This window comes from Peromyscus californicus, unplaced genomic scaffold (assembly GCF_007827085.1).
Source record: "Peromyscus californicus insignis strain IS unplaced genomic scaffold, ASM782708v3 Scaffold_22__1_contigs__length_63687245, whole genome shotgun sequence".
Classification (NCBI taxonomy): domain Eukaryota; kingdom Metazoa; phylum Chordata; class Mammalia; order Rodentia; family Cricetidae; genus Peromyscus; species Peromyscus californicus.
In genome coordinates, this window is record NW_026294525.1 from 34,167,119 (window position 1) to 34,184,609 (window position 17,491).

The 17,491-nt window shown below is 42.0% G+C and overlaps 1 protein-coding gene across 5 annotated transcripts in view; it reads left to right on the top strand.

The window, feature by feature from the left end:
• Arhgap18 (Rho GTPase activating protein 18) overlaps positions 1-17,491 on the top strand; it is a 214,783-nt gene that overhangs the window by 103,087 nt on the left and 94,205 nt on the right. Inside the window, exon 1 of one of the 5 annotated variants that reach the window (XM_052751247.1) lies at positions 14,588-14,679. The exons of the other annotated variants lie outside the window; for them this stretch is intronic. The gene's annotated coding sequence lies outside the window, so the exon portion shown is untranslated. Of the gene's footprint in view, positions 1-14,587; positions 14,680-17,491 lie in introns of those variants that run through there. 5 annotated transcript variants of the gene reach the window in all.

Here is a 17,491-nt window from a genome sequence, read left to right on the forward strand (position 1 = left end):
AGCCTGGTCTACATGGTGAGTTCTAGGCCAGCCAAGGCTATAGGGGAGGACATTGTTTTAACAGGCTCTCTTCTTCCAGCCCTGCCATGTAGTGGTCCTTTGGCTACTTATTAGTCAATTTTTACATATGGTTCCATTGTGCCTTCAGCGGTGGAGCAGCGTTTGGAGGATTGATGGAGTGAGATTGGTTAAACTTGGAGTGGAAGGTAGTCTGGAGTTATTTGATGGACAGCACCGGGAAGGTTGTTTTTTTTTTTAAACATGGGTCCCAAGGAATAAATGGTGAAGAAAATCCAGTCTGCTTTTTCTTCATTTACTTAAATTTAAATTTTATTTTATGACTGGGGGGGGCAGTTTATTACTATGTCCATCTATCAGAATATTAGTACTAGGTTTTTCCCCTAGGGCCATGGTTCTCAACCTTCCAAATGCTGGGGCCCTTTAATACAGTTCCTCATGTTATGGTAACCCCCAACCATACATTTATTTTTGTTGCTACTTCATAACTGTAATTCTGCGACTGTTATGAATGGTAATGGAAATATCTGATACATGATCCCGTGAAAGGGCCATTTGACCCCCAATAGGGTCGGGACCCACAGGTTGAGAAATGCTGCCCTAGGGTCTGTGATTTAGCCAGGTAGGCAGTGCTGGCTCGGTTAACAGCCCCAGGAATGCGTTTGTCTTGTGGAGTGGGCTTTAATTTCAAGCAAAGAATGGTTGGTTACTTCCACTAACATCCATGGCACTGTTGTCTATTTTTTAGTGCCAGTTATTGTCGTAGCTGAAAGGATTCACAACCGGGTTAGCCTGTTGATGACTTTTCTCTGCTGGTAGTATATAGAATCTTCCAGCACTATGAGAACTAAACAATAGTAATGAATCTTCCAGGACAGTAACAGCTTGACTTCGCCATGTTCTCTGTGATTCCACTATGTGGTATCTTCAGTAATAGGCTCTGACCACTGTTCCAGAGAATAATGAAGAAAACAAGGGCAATAGCCAATAATGTCCATTTCTACTTTAAATAGGGGCAATGAGATGGCTTGCTACCGAACTTGACCTGAGTTTGGCTCCTGGAACCCACACGGTAGAAAGAGGAAAGCAAGTTGTTTTCTAACTTCCACATGCACACCGTGGCGCTAGCTCCTGCCCTACACACAAAATAAATAAATGTAAAGCGAGATGTCATGAGTGATTATGAAAATAAAAGTTGTGAATTACTGATAGAATCAGCTACATCTAACGTGTATAATGAGTTGATGTTACAAACATCAGGGACTGATAGTTAATTTAAGAAATTTGTCAAGGGACTTTAGTCATTTTATGGAAAAATGGTTCAGTACATTTATTATAATTTCCTAGAACCACAGAATGCTGATGATTAAGCAGATAACCATGTTCACATTCTCTACACTTGATTTGTAAGGAAGGAAGTGGGCCAGAGAAGTTAAGTGACAGTTCCAAAATTAAGCAGTTAATGATAGAGCCAGGCAAGCAGCCCAGGGCCTCTTCTTTTACCTTGTAGGCACATGCTATAAATCTTCATGTGAATCTCCTGTCTGGTCAACATCACACAGTAGTTTGCTTTAATTCTAAGTGGTTGTAATAATGGGAATTTCAGCCAATAGTATTCATGTGGATAAAATATTGAAAATTTTGGACAGGTTATAAACCACTGCTATGAAATATAGTTCCCTAATGATAGAGTAAAAGCTGCCACAGCTGGGACGATGCTCAGATCACAGTGGCAACGGTCAGCTTTGCAAAGAGAAGGGTATGGGTGTGAGGAGGAGGGAGGGAGAGAAGGAGACAGAGAGGGGAGAGGAAGAGGGAGAGAAAGAATGAGAGGGAGAGAGGCCAAGTAAAGAGGGAGAGGGAGGGAGGGAGGGGGAAGAGGGAGAAAGGGAGAAAGAAGAGAGAGGGAGGAGGGAAGGAGGGAGAGAGGGAGAGAGGAAGTAGAAGAGGAAGGGAGGAATGGGGGAGAGAGGGAGGAAGAAGAGAGAGGAAGAAAGGAGAGAGAGAGAGAGAGAGAGAGAGAGAGAGAGAGAGAGAGAGAGAGAGAGAGAGAGAGCGAGAGCGAGAGAGAGAGCGCTTCATAGTTAAGAGCGAGTACTGCTTCCTTTTCTAGATGACCCAATTCAGTTCCTAGCACCTAAGTCGGACTGTTCACAACCATCTGTTAACTCTACCTGTAAGGGATGTGGTGCCCTCTTCTGGCCTCTGCAAGCAGTTGCACAGAAATAAAAATAAAAAGGAAAGAAGAAAAAAAGACTTTGGGGGGATGGGGCGGGGGGGGGAGTGGGGGGAGTGGGGGGTGCCTGGGGCTGGTAGCATGTACCTGAAGTCCCAGCACTTAGCAGGCTAAAGCAGGAATGTCACTTGAGTTCATGCGTTCAGGATGGACTTTGGCAACATAGTAAGACTTCATCTACGAAATTGTAAAATATTAAAGATTTCTTTATAGAGGACATAACTATTTTGACTGGAGGCAACCTGTAGATGGTTTTGAGTTGGGGGAAAATGAGATTTAGCAAGGAAAATAGGAAACACATATTTGCATCAAATTTCCATGTAGTATGAAAATAATGTAACAAAACCATTTCCATTTTAAAGTACTCATGAATGGTAATTTTGAGGCACAGTAATATGAGCTTTCTAAAATTTATGCAAAAGCATAGTTTTTAAAGAAAATTGTTCTGATATTTTTCAAGGCATATAAATATTATGAAAAATGACTCACCCATGTGTTTGAAAGGAACTGGCCAGGGAGTGAAAATATCCAACTTGCAGCCTGTATGCAGACAGCTAGTCGTATCACCAGATACAGCCTGCTCACTTCTCAGAGTCCCAGGACTATCTTTGACCTGTAAAATCAAATGACCGGACCGGGTGATTTAAATATCCTTTTTCACCTCTGCAATTCTGTTGTTGTTAGTAATTTGAAAAATCAGAGATCAGTTTTAGTCAAGGGCCTGAAAGTTTTATTGAGGCTGTTAATAGGAGCCAGATTCTGAATGAAATCTAAAACTTGGTATTTGAGGAATAGCACATTGTATCTGGACATAGAGCATGAACAAGACAGGTCTAAAGGGGGGCATTTCACTATGTATTGTCCTGTTATCTCATGTCTCATTATTATGAAAGCAAAATTGTTCATTATTGGAGATTGAATAGGGGGTTGGCTCACATTGGGGATATATATATATATATATATATATATATATATATATATATATATAATCACTTTAAGAAGCAGCCCAGATGAAGCAAGGACTAAAGGATAGCTAACAGTGGGGCAGTAGCCAAGACTCAGGATGCACACCATGCTCATTAGTTACCCTGTATGCCATTTGTGTTGATGTGAGGAGGTATTGGGGAATATTATTTTAAGTTGTGTTACTTTTGTTTATGTTGCGTTTGTTTAACTCTGAAGCTGTTGTTACTGTGCCTGTGTAAAACACCTGATGGTCTAATAAAGAGTTGAATGGCCAATGGCAAGGCAGGAGAAAGGATGGGTGGGGCGGGCAGGCAGAGAAAATATGCAGAAGGAGAAATCTGGAAGGAGAGGAAGAAAAGAGATGGAGGAGTGAAAGGAAGGAGCCAGAGAAGGGGAGGACTCCAGGGGCCAGCCACCCAGCCACACACACAGCAAGTCATGGAGTAAGAGTAAGATTTACAGAAGTAAGAGAACGGGAAAAGCCCAGAGGCAAAAGGTAGATGGGATAATTTAAGAAAAGCTGGCTAGAAACTAAGCCAAGCTAAGACTGGGCATTCATAATTAATAATAAGCTTCCATGTGTGAATTTATTTGGGAGCTGGGTGGCTGGCCTTTGGGTCCCCCCAAAAGAGTAAAATATCAACAGCCACAAGGAGGAACTAACAGAATGAATGGGCTCTTTGGAAACTGGATAATGTCAATGACAGGAGGAAGGTCAGCCATTGTTCAGGAAGGGAAAGACTGAACTAGACATCTTCATGTGTATGATTGCCACAGAGCATGTGGAGGTCAGCAGACAACTTTTGGGAGTTACTTCTTTTCTTCCATCATGTGTGTGGATTCCTATGATCAAACTCTGAGCCATCTCACCAGCCCCTGAGTTAGACATCATCGTGATTTGTGTTTTAAAAGGTGGTCTGTGACTCTGTTAGCAAGATGTGCAGTCGGAGAACCCAGTTGACAGATACACTCAGGGAAGAGGTACATTTTCTGATTTTATTGTTTTTGTAAATCTAAGCTTATTATCATCACATATGAAAAGTTTATTATCAAGTCTGTTGTATGACTTTTTTTTATGACATTCAAGCACTTGCTGAAATGTGTAGTTTGTTTTGTATTATTTCCCTTTACTTCACCATAATATGAGAAAGAGAATGTCTATATACCCACACAAGTATACATAGACAAGTTGTCTAAATGTCTCTATAGAATGGTGAAGGTGAACAAAATGTTGAGCGTTTTGTTATGGGTAAGTATGTTAAGACTGAGAGTCCTTCCCTCAATGGTTCCAAGCTTCCACTCAATGCCAGACCTCTCAAAACAATACAGTTCTATGAATGTTATGATGCCAAAAGGTTGGTTTTCTATCCAGAGAGTTTTAAGAACCTGACCATATCAGCTTGGGAAATGTGTGGGAACCAGCAACTACTGGAGTCCAGGACCCAAAGAGGGTAAGACCCCTCTGTTAGAGACAGGGATGATACATGGGCAGCTATGGTAACAATGGAGAGGGTTGTTCTACTTCCTAGCTTATAAACCTATGGGAAACTTGGGAAAGATTTGGCAACAGTAAAAGAGTTTTTGACTGCACAATGGCTAAAAATTCAAAAATCAAACATGTAACGAGCCCCAGTCGTTTCTGACAATGCTTGTCATGTGGCATCTTGCCGTTTCACCATGGCTTTGGTTCTATGTACACAGCATACACTTGGGTATGTCATCATGCTACTCAACACCAACCAACGCTGCCCAGACACTTGCCTGGATTTGAGATGCTTGTATTAGGAAGCCTAGTGTTTATACTATATGCACAAACTTTTCTGCAGTTCCAGAAGCATAATGGTTTGATTGTGGGGGGAAATGCTTTTATATTTTATTTTCCTGCTGTCATTTTTCAGTATGTAACAAATTAACATATTGCTAGGTCATGTTCTGTTAAAATATTTACTTTAAAAAACAAGGAAGACACCAACAAATATGCCGATCAGGACCAGGGACGCCTACGAGGAGTCAGTCCTCAATCCTCTACAAAGGACTCTAGGCAACTAAGGAAAGCTGAGATTCTGTGAGGTGGAAGTCCCCAGGGAAGAGGACACCGATTGGTTGTCCAAACAGTCAATCCTGAAATCATACATACGTGTAACATTATACAGACTGAATTATGCATGCATGTACACACACACACACACACACACACACACACACACACACACACACACACAATAACAAACAGTGGAAAAGTGTCCTTGAATCGAGTGGGGGAGGGGGATATGGGAGAATCTGGAGGGAAGGAAGGGAAGAAAGAAATGTTGTTATTAAATGTTTTTTGAAATTATAGTTTCAAAAAAATGAATTTTTAAAAAATGACTGCTTGATTGAGTTGTTAATTTGAGTTTTATTGAATTGAATGAATTTTATCCTGGGATTAGGATATCATTTCCAACAATTTCTGAAGTAGTCCTAAGCACACATGTGTTATTTACTACGTATATGAAGTGACTATTTCAATTATGAGTGTAAAATCAAAATATCCATGAGCTCTCATGTTCTGCATCCCCTAGTTTCAAATATTCAGCCAACATTTAATTCGGTCTCTAGAAATGAGCAGGCACATCATCCCACTGGCGTGCAGATTCTATTTCTTTAATAAAGGCAAAGGATTGTTTGAAAATCACACCTCATTTTTTTATTATTAAATGTTGATTTTCATACCTATTTATATACCTATATGTAGGGTGGCATAAGATATCTGAGGTGAAAAGGGATTGTCAGGGGAAAGAGTTCAGAAGCTTTGTCTAGTTTGAGAACCTACAGAATGGAGGGGAGTCAGTGGAGGGCTGGGTGGGGCGAGGGCCGCTAAAAGGTGGGTGCTTGGTTTACGACTTCACACAGTTCTTTGGTGGAATTTGGATGATAGATCTTTTCTTTCTTTCTTTCTTTCTTTCTTTCTTTCTTTCTTTCTTTCTTTCTTTCTTTCTTTCTTCCTTTCTTCCTTCCTTTCTTCCTTTCTTTTTTTTAAGTGTGAAGTAAGGTAGTATAAAAGATTTCTCAAGTCACTGAGGCATCCATAAATACATCTCTTCTGCAGTTGGTCTTAGCCTGAAAGCAGAGGAGGAGGAACATTCCTCTCCAGGTGCTTTACCTCACTATTAATATAAAATGCTGCTTCCCCCAAAGGAAGGAAAACAGTCGTCCCACACTAGGGGACCATCTTTTAATTGTCATAGGTGTGCGGCCATCACTTCAGCCCTGAGTTAGTGGATTTGTTTCCCATCCGTAAGCTTACATGATATTTTAAAAATTCTCTTAATATGTGCTAAGAATGTGAGTGACTGTCAACAGCTGCCTAGAGGAAATAGAAATGTCAAAACAATGAGACATCCATAAAGCTCCAGTGTAGAATTTTTAACTTTTTTTTTTTTTTTTTTTTTTTTTTTTTGGTATAAGGTTGATTTTAGACCAGGGGAAAAAAAATTAAAAATTAAAAAAAAAAAAAACCAAAAAACCTTTAAATCTGATATCCAGATTAGAACTTATTATGGTCACAACTAAAATTGTTAGGGCATGTTTTTGACTCAGATTTAAGGCAAATTTCAATTCAAATTGTCCTTTACTTCAGTCTAGAAAAAGTTGAGAAGAAAACTGAGACAAATTACCAAAGAAATAAGTAGACATAAAGAATAGAGAACCAAAACAAAACCAAGCAACAAACCAAACAACAATGTAGTTTCGTTTACAGTGTATAAGAGGGACCCCAAATTATTGAATATATTTAGTCTAACTGATAATATTTGTTCACTGTAGAAAACAGAGATAGGTACAATTGCTCACAATATTGTCTTTAAAGTTGGTTTCATGAATATCTTGGTGCAAATTATTTTAGGTTTTTTTTTTTTTTAATGTTTGCTCTGTAAAGCATCTGTTCAATGTTAAGCATAGAGGTTAAATTAGGAAGTGTCTGCTCTTGAGCCCACAGTATGCGACTCATTCCTCTTTTTCTGGACTTGAAGCAATCACACTGTTGGTTTTGGTTTTATTTTGTTTTTCATTTTTGAATCAGAATCTTTATTTTTAGTTTTTTTTTTTTTTTTTTTTTTTTTCAAGACAGAGTCTCACTATGTAGCTCTGATTATCCTGGAACTCCCTATGTAGACTAGATTGGACATTAACTCCCAGAGATCCACCTACATCTGTCTCCCAAGTGCTGGGATTAAAGGCATGCACCACTATATGCCTAGCTTAATTTATTAGGTATTACAAGATAATCCAGGTTGCTATCCCTTATCTGAGATGCTTTAGACCAAATGCATTCCAGCTTTGAGGGTGGGAGTGGGGAGATTTTGCATTTGGGCAGAGTTGTATAGGTCCTATAGGTTGATCACCACTAATCTAAACTACATAATGCTCCAAATGTGGGATTTCGGGAGCAGATGCGTTTCCGATTTTGGATACTTGATGTAGGTGCCTTCAACCTGTTATTTTGGCCTCTTATGTAAATTATTTCAAATTCTCTTAACACCATGCAAGGTAGGTACTGTTTTGTTTTACAAACGAGAGAATGGAGGATATTCAAAGAGTTCAGATGGTTTGCTCTGAGTACTGCACCTAGTAAACGGCAGGTTACTGGGCTCCAATAATTCACTGCTCAACTTTCTGTCCATTCACTAAAGGGAGCTCATTCCCCTGTTGGGGTTGTTCTGTGAGTGAACTTGGCTGAAGACGGTGTGCAATGGCAGAAGTTTGGATGTTGGATGGAGGGGCATCCTTGTGGTGTGGGGGTTAAGGAGAGAGGGAAGTTGTTAGTTGAGATGAGAATTGTACATACAGGGTTCTTGAGGTAGGGAAGCCCATGGGCCGCACAGGTCTCTTGCATTGGAGTGGGGTGCTTGTGAGAAAAGAGGGAGATAAACCTGAGCCAATGGGTCAGGGAAGTTGGGCCAGAGCTCATGGGGTCTGGAATGTCAGACTGAAGAGCCTAGGAACTGGAAGAACCAGGCTACTCCTATATTTACTGCTTTTGTGGTGTAGAGACTTAAAAAAAAAGTTTCTGAGGACAATGAAATGTGCTGAGTCCACAGCCTGTTTTATGTATTTTGTGCTGAATATGTGGATAAGCTGATGTTTTTGAACTGATGGCTGAAGATACTGCATTTACACTGCATGTGTTGTTCACGTAGTGACAACCTTCTTCAGAAAAAGATCACTCTGTAGTGGATTACAGCAGAAGGAGACAGTGGTCTTGCAACATGGCTTGGCTTGGGAAATAGGCCTTTCTGTGTCTTTAGAATGGGGGCAGTGACTATAAATACAAACAGGTTGGCCTGTTGCATGATAATTCCAAGGAGTACAGGCGATGGCCAGCGAACCTTAAGTGTCTGTGGTGTTTCTAATTTGTACCCTGACTTGTATTACGAAGTGTTTATGATTCAGAGGGAGGAGATAATTGAGAACTGTGGTCAGTCTTTCTTCACTCCATTTTTACTATGTATGTATTTATGTATGTATCATCTATCTATCTATCTATCTATCTATCTATCTATCTATCTATCTATCTATCTACCCACCTATCTACCTCTCTCTCTCTCTCTCTCTCTCTCTCTCTCTCTCTCTCTCTCTCTCTCCCTCCCTCCCTCCCTCCCTATCAACTATCTGTCTATCTAGCTATCTGGGACAGGGCCTCTCTATAAAATTCAAGTTGGCCTCACTCAACTATCTAGCTCAGTCTCCATCATTATGTTCCTTTTTCAGCCTCCCAAATGCTGGCATTGCAGCCAATTTTATTCCTGTTGTAGGTGATGAACAAGGTATGACCACTGCTGCCTCCTCTTTGTTTCCTGTCATCCCACTCTTTCATCACTGTCTCTTTCCTTCCTTCTTTTCTGTTCTTTTGTCCAGGCATGTATTTGAATGCCCAGTACCCTTCCGTTTCTTGGCTAAGAGCCCAGCGGACATGACTAGACTCTTGTGCTGCCAGGATCCTGCTGAGAACCCCTGAGGTTCTTGTCTGTTTCATTTGCCCTCCATGTACCTACTGCCATTGCTTGGCAGATCTTGATCTGTCAATAGCCAGGACCCCACAAGACAACTGAGGTCTTGGTAAATGTCTCCTGAAGGAGCTCATTATGCACGAGGTAGAGAACCTTTTCATAAAAGACTTCCCCGTTGAGTACCTGGAGATCAAATATATTACTTTCCCTTTCCTGGAATCTGATTAATACCTGCCTTAATATTGCATGTCTTAATTTATTTTTAAAAATCTGAATGTTTTGTGCAAGAAGCATTTGTTGAAGACCAAGTTGTGGGTTGTCATGCACACCTATAATCTTAACATCTGTGGCTATAAGTTTGGGCTTGGACCATACTGCATAATGAGGGCCAGGCCAATCAGGGATACCCAGCAGAACCACATCTCAAGAAAGCAAACAATAACCCCAGAAAACTTCTGACTTCTGGGACAAACACTGGTTATAATTCAACTCTGTCAGTTCGTGAGAAATGTAAGGACATGTCACTGCTTTCAATCTTTACTGATTTTGGAAATGTTGAGTAGTTGTTAACTCTCTGGAATGGGTGCTCCTTTTTGTCTTAAGAAAGGTAGAATTACCAGCTCTTCAAAGTGGGAAGATGGCTTTTTTTTTAAAAAATGAGAAAATAAAGAGGAAAAATTAGATTTATGATTCATGAGATGGCTCAGGGGGTAGGTGCTTGCTGCCAGTTCTGACAACCCAAGTTCAATTCCTAGAGCCCATGAGGTGGAAAGCGATAAAAGTCTGTAGCAAGTTGTCCTCTGACTTCCATAGGTGTGACATGCCATCTGTGTCCTCGCCCACAAAATAAATTAAAAAATAAATTTGTATATGCCTCCACATTGGGAAGTTTAGATGCTAATTGGTTTCCCTCTTCTGTGCAAGAGTTTGAATGTATCATTGTTAATAAAGGAGTTTTTGTTAAACACCCATTTAATGCTCAATATACCTTCATTCTGGACTTAAAAGGAGGAGGGTTAAGCATTGGCAAAGAGCAGGAAATGGGCTTCTGAGAGGCACAGGGACAAATAACTGTGTTCCCTGTCAGCAAGACTTATGATCTCATTTGGAGGATGAGGTCCACACACATGAAATTAGTGCACGTGGCAGTGTTATTTAGAACCTGCATCATCTGTTTTCTATTTCTAGTCTGTATTCTCAAATGAGTTGGTGTCTGTCGACATATGGGCATATGTAGTCAGGGTGTAAATCTGTTATAATAGGGTGCCCTGGAAGAGAATGAGCTGGGAAAGTGGGGAAGGAGGTCCTGGAGTTGGCTTAAGGATTTCCAGCATGGTTGTTTAGGGTGGAGCTGAACAGCAATGGGAGGGCCAGGAACATTCTTGGGAAGGGAACTGGTTGATGATTAGTAGTGGGTCTAGTGAGGAATTTTCTTTATTGTTGCAGTGACGTGTGCTCTGATACTTAACATTCTTTTGTTATGTCCAGCTGAGTACCCATTCTGGGTTAGGAAAGTCCTACCTTCCAAGCCGTGCTGAGAGGGAACACTCTCCTTTCATTCACAGAGAAGTTGATGACTAGTGCAGCAGGCCTCAGTGGCATGAGCAGAGCCATCTGCACTTCCTCCCCTCCCCTGTGCTCCTGAACCACACTCCAGCATGACTCGGAGTGGGACAATCTGGGAGCTACCCAGTAAGCTTGTAGAAAAAAATCGTCTTCTCTTTGGACAGAATTAAGTTTCAGTAACTTCTTTAAACCTTACGGAACTAGTTAGATAGCATTGTGTTTGTATTGTCCTCTGTGGCCAGGAGCAGAATGGGTTTTGTCTACATCATCTTACTCAAGCTCCATCTCATCACTGAAAGGGGGTGCTGTTGTTGGTTCCAGTTCACAGAGAGGATGTACCACTTGGTCAAGGCCCCATAGACGCAGATAGCTAGGAAGTAGCCCAGGGATTTCTGCCACAGAGACTGACCTACATCTCATAGGCTCGGCCTTTCCTGCTAAGGAGAGTGGGTCAAAATGTTAACACCCTGCATGTAGGTTGATGTGTGTTATCATTCAAGGGTTCTTCTGAAAATCTGAGCTGAGGTAGGGTTTGGAGCTGACCAGTATAGCTCATCATTGTGCAGAATGTGAAATTCAAGGCAAGCTTTCTGACCCTTCACTTTGGTGCCTTTGGTGCTGACTAGAAAAAAAAAGATAGACTGGATCCCTTAGCCAGATGAGGGAATGAGGAAATATAGAAGTGGAAAGTGATGAACGTATGTTCCAAACACATGCCGATCACTCTGTCCGGAGTTCTGTGTGTCATGCCACCATTTCATGATGCTGGGCATTTTCGGAAAGTGTCTGCGCTGTAGATATCTGCACAGCCAACCTTGTCCCTCCCTCCTCCATTCAAATTTGTTAATGCCTCATCTTGCCAGCTCAAGAGACCTTCAGCTCTGTGGTAATTCCACCCCATTCTCTTAGCCTACATCATTTATTTTTAGGGCACTTCTCTCCACCTGGCAAGTCATAAATCCTCTTCTCTTCTGTCTCTTTGCCACTGTGTTTCACCAGAGCAAAGAATTTGGTTCGCTGCCCAATCCCCACGTTTTGGATAGATTTGTTCTTCGGCAAATGCCTGGTTAATCATTTTGAATAGATGGAGGAACGTGAGAAAACCGAGGTGTAGAGTTTTAGATAATTTGCCTGTGACCTCATGAAAAAATGATGCAATTGGGTTTTAGATTCTATTTTATAATAATAGGCCTTATGATTACATTGTGCCTCTACCCTTCTCCCCTTCACCAGTGTCCCTCTGAGAAAAGTCTATTTTCCATAGCTTATCTAAGATGTGTACCTTGGGATTTGGGGATAAAGGTAAAAATCCAAAGTAACTAGTCCAACTTTTTCCTTTTACAAATGAGAATTTCACCATGAGCCCTTCAATGTAGATAACTTAATCAAAGTCATACCACCATCGGGCTAGACTTGCATCTCCTTGCCATCTACTCTGCCTAATTCATTTTATTCTTGACATAGCAAGCCCTATTTTGCTGAGGAACTTAGCTCATTGGTGATGGGTTTGAAATAGAGGACCTGTACTTTGAAATCATAGTAGGAATCTATTTGAACATCGGCTGCCATTCACCTCCCCAGAGGGCCTAGTGGATAGCATAAAAGAAAACGAGACTGGGAGAAGCTGGGAAGTGTTTCCCCTGTATAAAGAGAGACTAGCCCACCAGCACCTGCTATTGCTCCAAGAAGCATGTTACAAGAGAAAAGGATGGTACCCCAACAAAAAAGACCCAGTGCTTGCTCTTGCCAAATAAACCCCTCTGCCTGCCAAACCTCCTTTGCAGATTCCTCAATGTGAGGTTTTCCTGTGCATTCTTAGCCTTTTTCTTTTTTCAAAAGAAGATAGGCCTAAGTAGGGAGGACTGCGTTGGAGAATAAGGTAGTATCGTTGGTTAATTGTTCTTTGGACTCACCCAAGCATCAGTGGGCTGGGTTGTCAAGGTTCACAAAGGGAAAATAACGATCAATAAAAGAGTATTTATTGCCCATCTTTATGACCCTGGCGATAAGGGTGAAGAGTAATGTGTTTTCTCTGCCCTAATGCCATCTCTCCTAATGGATGGTACTTGGTCATGCCATTTCCTCCCTGGGAGTCAGCATCGAAGAGCTTTGGCATGGATACAAACCACCTGGGCGTTCCTGGGAGCCTTACCCAAGTTGTCTGCTCTGCCAGCTATACAATGGATAATGGTTCAGGGGTGGACCCTGAGGCTGAGGCAAGAAAGGATGCAGCAGATCTGAGGTAGGGTTTTAGTCTGAATTGTTAATTCATCTCTTAAAAAAAGATCTATTGTCAAAGATGAGACCAGTTGTATTTACCATTTACATACCTTGGACACATGGGTAATCAAAGTGTATTTGCCTTGCTTTCCCTAAAGTCAGCTCTGAAGTTGTGCATATGAGCAGACTAGTGATCTCTAGGGTCATTTTGGCTCTAATCTCCACCATAACTTGATGCCCTTTCTGAGAACTGGTGCCAGAACCCATTATCCCATAGAGATGTAGAGTGTGGGTCTGGGGCCACTTGGCTTGGGTCGTAGTCTGTCCTAGTGAAGGGGCTTTATTTCTCCAAATTTCCGTTTCTCATCTTTAAAATACAGGCCCAGATGAGAACCACCTCTTAGTATTACTGTAGCCACCATCCTTGGCACATCGCCAAGTGATCCTTTTCTGAGGACAGAGCAACTGGGGGTGGAAATAACAAAAACTGAATTAATTAACATTTACATTTCAGATGCAGAATGAGAGTCCCCCCCTTTCCCAGAAGATTTTCAGTCATTAAATTTCTCATTAATAACAGAGATGTGTTGGAATTAAAAGCTGTGAGACTTAAGCATGTGCTTGCTTACACATTCCGTCCAGCCTCGTGTTCCTCTGTGTGCGATTCATTTATTCGTCCTTTGAGGTAGGGTCTGACGACGGAGCACAGCTAGGTTTCAAACTCACTATCTGAAGAAGTATTGGGGTGACAGGAGTCATGCCTGGCTCCATAATTGAATAGTTCCAGTTCACTAAGGGGCAGAGCCTTATGAATCTTACATCCTGATGTTAATGAATAGGTTAACTATATATATGGCCAGGAAGTCTCATACAGTGATGTGGAAAGTAGGCATGCATGTGGAGATTTGATGTCACTTAAAGGAGACCATTGGATAGCAACTTTGCTAGATGGGAAAGTGTTTACTACATGGAAGAGACTTGTGGTTTTCATGGGCTAATGGGAAGGACCTCTGCACGGGAAGAGCAAAACCATCTCTCCAGATCCACACTGGACATTATTTAAGGCAAGAGGCTGAAAGGACAAATTGCTTCCACTTCAGAAGGAGAGTGTGGGAGCACACTGGGTATTTGTTCCAAAGGGCTCAGAAGTAGGCATCATGCCCTGATGGGCCTTTCACACTGGGGGCTGCTGTCGCTGCTGAAAGAGCAGCCTGTCCCTGTCTGCTCATTTTCATCTTCTGTCATATCTGTATTCATGTGCGCCAGTCCCCACATAAAAGAGCACAGCTTGCTATTCCTGTCTTTGCTTCTGTGACCTGCAGTAAAACCATTAAAAGTATATTTTAAGGCTTTTACATGGAATAGTAATTTATGCATGGTGTTTTTTTTTTTTTTTTAAAACCACTTGGCCTCCAGCAAGAAGCAGTAGTCAGAGGCTCTAACACCTCAGGGAGCAGCAAGCGGCTTGCAGGGGCCTTGGGAGGGGCTGGGTTTCAAGGGCATTCATTGCACACCGTGTGTGTGTGTGTGTGTGTGTGTGTGTGTGTGTGTGTGTGTTGGCAACACCAGGCAACTATAACAGTGTCACCCGGGAAACAGGACCTAGACAACTGCTTGGTGGACTTGAAACCTGCTCCAAACAGCTATTGCCTTCTGAAGAGGACTTCAGGAACCTTCTTTAGGCTGGTGAGCTGGTAGGCTGAGGAGTTTGGGGTGGTCCAAGAGTGGAGAATGCGGCAGCTGCTGCGTACATTCTCCGTGTTATTCTCAAAGGAGTGTTTGGAGTAGAATTGAATCCCACCTGGCAGCCAACTTGGAGCACAGATAGTCACAGCTGGGAAAAGAGAATATTTTGTTCCCGAGGCTCTCATTATCCAGCTGAAGGGACGCTGGTATATAGAGTGGTGAGGGCCTGCCTGAGGCCAGGCAGCACCTGGGGAAGCTAGCCTGAAATCCAGACCTCTCACTGTCTACCTTCTTTGGCAATGGTCTCTTAAAAATTGTCTCATTTAAACGAAAACAGCACTATATATTAACAAAATCTGTGGGATGGGGTGGACTAGTAGACAGAATATTCAATGTCATGCATAAATGTATACTTTTTTTTACCAAAGAACCATTCTTATTAACTGTATATTGATCGTCTTGAACTTGTTTTTATTGTCTAGTACTCTTGAATATTAAATGTTTAACTTAATCATAAGTGAGGGTGTTTGTTCCATTGTTTTTGTGGTATTAGACATTGAACCAATGGCCTCCTACATGCTAAGGGAGCACTCCAGCATTGATGAGCCCATGGCCTCCTACATGCTAAGCGAGCACTCCAGCATTGATGAGCCCATGGCCTCCTACATGCTGAGCGAACACTCCAGCATTGAGCTACACTCCCTGCTACCCAACCTTCCTGCCCTCCCTTCTTAACTCAAAAGTTGCCCAGATTGCTCTTGAAATGTACTCTCTAGTGCAAGCCAAACTCAGACATGCAATCCTCCTGCCTCAGCCTTCTGAGTAGCAGTCTTCACAGGCCTTTGGCACCATGGTTGGCTAGTAGAAGCTCTTTGTAGCTTTAATGTGGATTCATTCATTCCTCTTTTCCTTGCTTTTCTTTCTGTTTGTATTTATTTAGTGTACTTAGCAAGTGAGCTGCTGTTTAACTTGATGATGTTTTATTTCCATTCCACACATGCAGCCTCTTCCACACCGTGCAGATTCTTTTATCCTGTATAAATTTGTTTTCTGTGGCTAAGCTTCTTTTTTTTTCAGTCCCATAGTTTTAACTCTCATGTATATGTTAATGATTCTAAAATTATCCTCTAGCCAATAACTCTTTCCTGAGCTCCCTTTCCAAATGCCTGGAGCAATTGTTCTTGATTGCTTGGACTCTGGAGTTACCTGAGGATGCTGAGTTGCAGACTGAGATTGAGCAAGTGTGAGGTGAAGTCTGAGATCCTGCTTTCCTGGCAACCTTATGCCTGGTGCAGCTGGGCGATAGAGATGACGGGAACTTCCCTCTCTGAAAGTTCTTTAATTCAGCTGAAATGATCAACAATGGACTGAGGAACTGAAGAAAAGGCTTGATGACCTATTTATGTACACAGGGCACCATAGGAAAGTGAGCACCAACAGCCTGAAGAGATTTAAGAGCTCATCAGCACCTAGCGTGGTGGCTCATGCTTATAATCTCTTTGTTTTGAGTTGGAGACCATTCAGTTACATGTACCTCAAAGCAAACCAAACAAGAAATATTAAAAAGGACTAAACTACCACAACAACAAAACACAGCTTCATGTGTACCGTTCTTAGGTTAGAGGGAGATTGGGTTGTTTATAGACATTTTATAATGGGTAAGAATGATTTGGCAGGCAGGTAAAAGGGTCTAATATAACAAGACAGTAATCTGGGGAGACGTCACTTGATGTGTTAGGTACTTCCCTTGTTGCTGTGATCAAACCCCTGGCAAGAAGCAGCTTCCTGGAGAAAGGGCTTCTTTTGGCTCTCAGTTTCAGGGCACGCAGTCCACCATGGCAGGGAAAGTACAGAGTAGGTTGGTCACCATACATTTGCAGTTGCAGAGCAGAGTGGGAGAGAATAGGAAATGGGGCCAACCTAAGAAGCTTCAGTGCACACCCCCAGTGACTTACTTAGGCCTCCCACCTGCAGGCCTGCCCCCAGCTGGGGCCCAGGTATTCAAACACAAGTGCTGTTTCCCCTTCAAACCCCAACACCTGTGCTCAGGATGTAGCATCCGTTCTGGTGTTTTCCTGCAGGTTGCTAATCTTTGGAATCTTCTCCAGGAACTGACTTTGAAGTGTGTAGTGGGGCTTCAGAGAAAAGTTCCCATTGTGTTTCAGGGAGAAAAGGGGTGAGGGATGGAAGGGACAGGAGATCCAAGCGAATGTGGTTCTCCTTTAATTTAAAACATTCACTGCACCAAAACACTTGACCTGGAAACATGATTTGGATAGCAAATGTTCTGAGCAAGTCTCCAATCTAGATTGAGGTCATGACACTCTCTATCAAAACTTACCTGGCAGTGGGCGATATGGCTTTAGATTGCCAATTGTGCAGCCTGTGGAATTTTCTTACTTCTACTCAGGAAAAGCCAGTATCGTGACTGATATCACAGTAAAGAATCTCAGCATCAGCCAGCATGAGCCAGCATGAAGCAATGAGTTAGTGTTCCTTAAGGAAAGTATGGGGCTTGGATTTAAACGTAGTAAAGATGGTGTTGTGTTGTTAGATGCGTGGTGGATACTAGTAATTTTGCAAGGCTTAGCATGTGCTTCTCTAGAATGTCTCCAAACTCTGTGTGTGTGTGTGTGTGTGTGTGTGTATGTGTGTGTGTGTTGACACCTGTGTGCCACAGCTGGCATATAGAGGTAAGGGACAATTTACAACTTGCCAAGGTCAAGGACAATTTTATTAGAATTTAAAAGAAAAAAAAAAGAGCTCAGGGCAGGCGAGCTATAATTAAACCTCAGTGGCTGCTCAGAGGAGG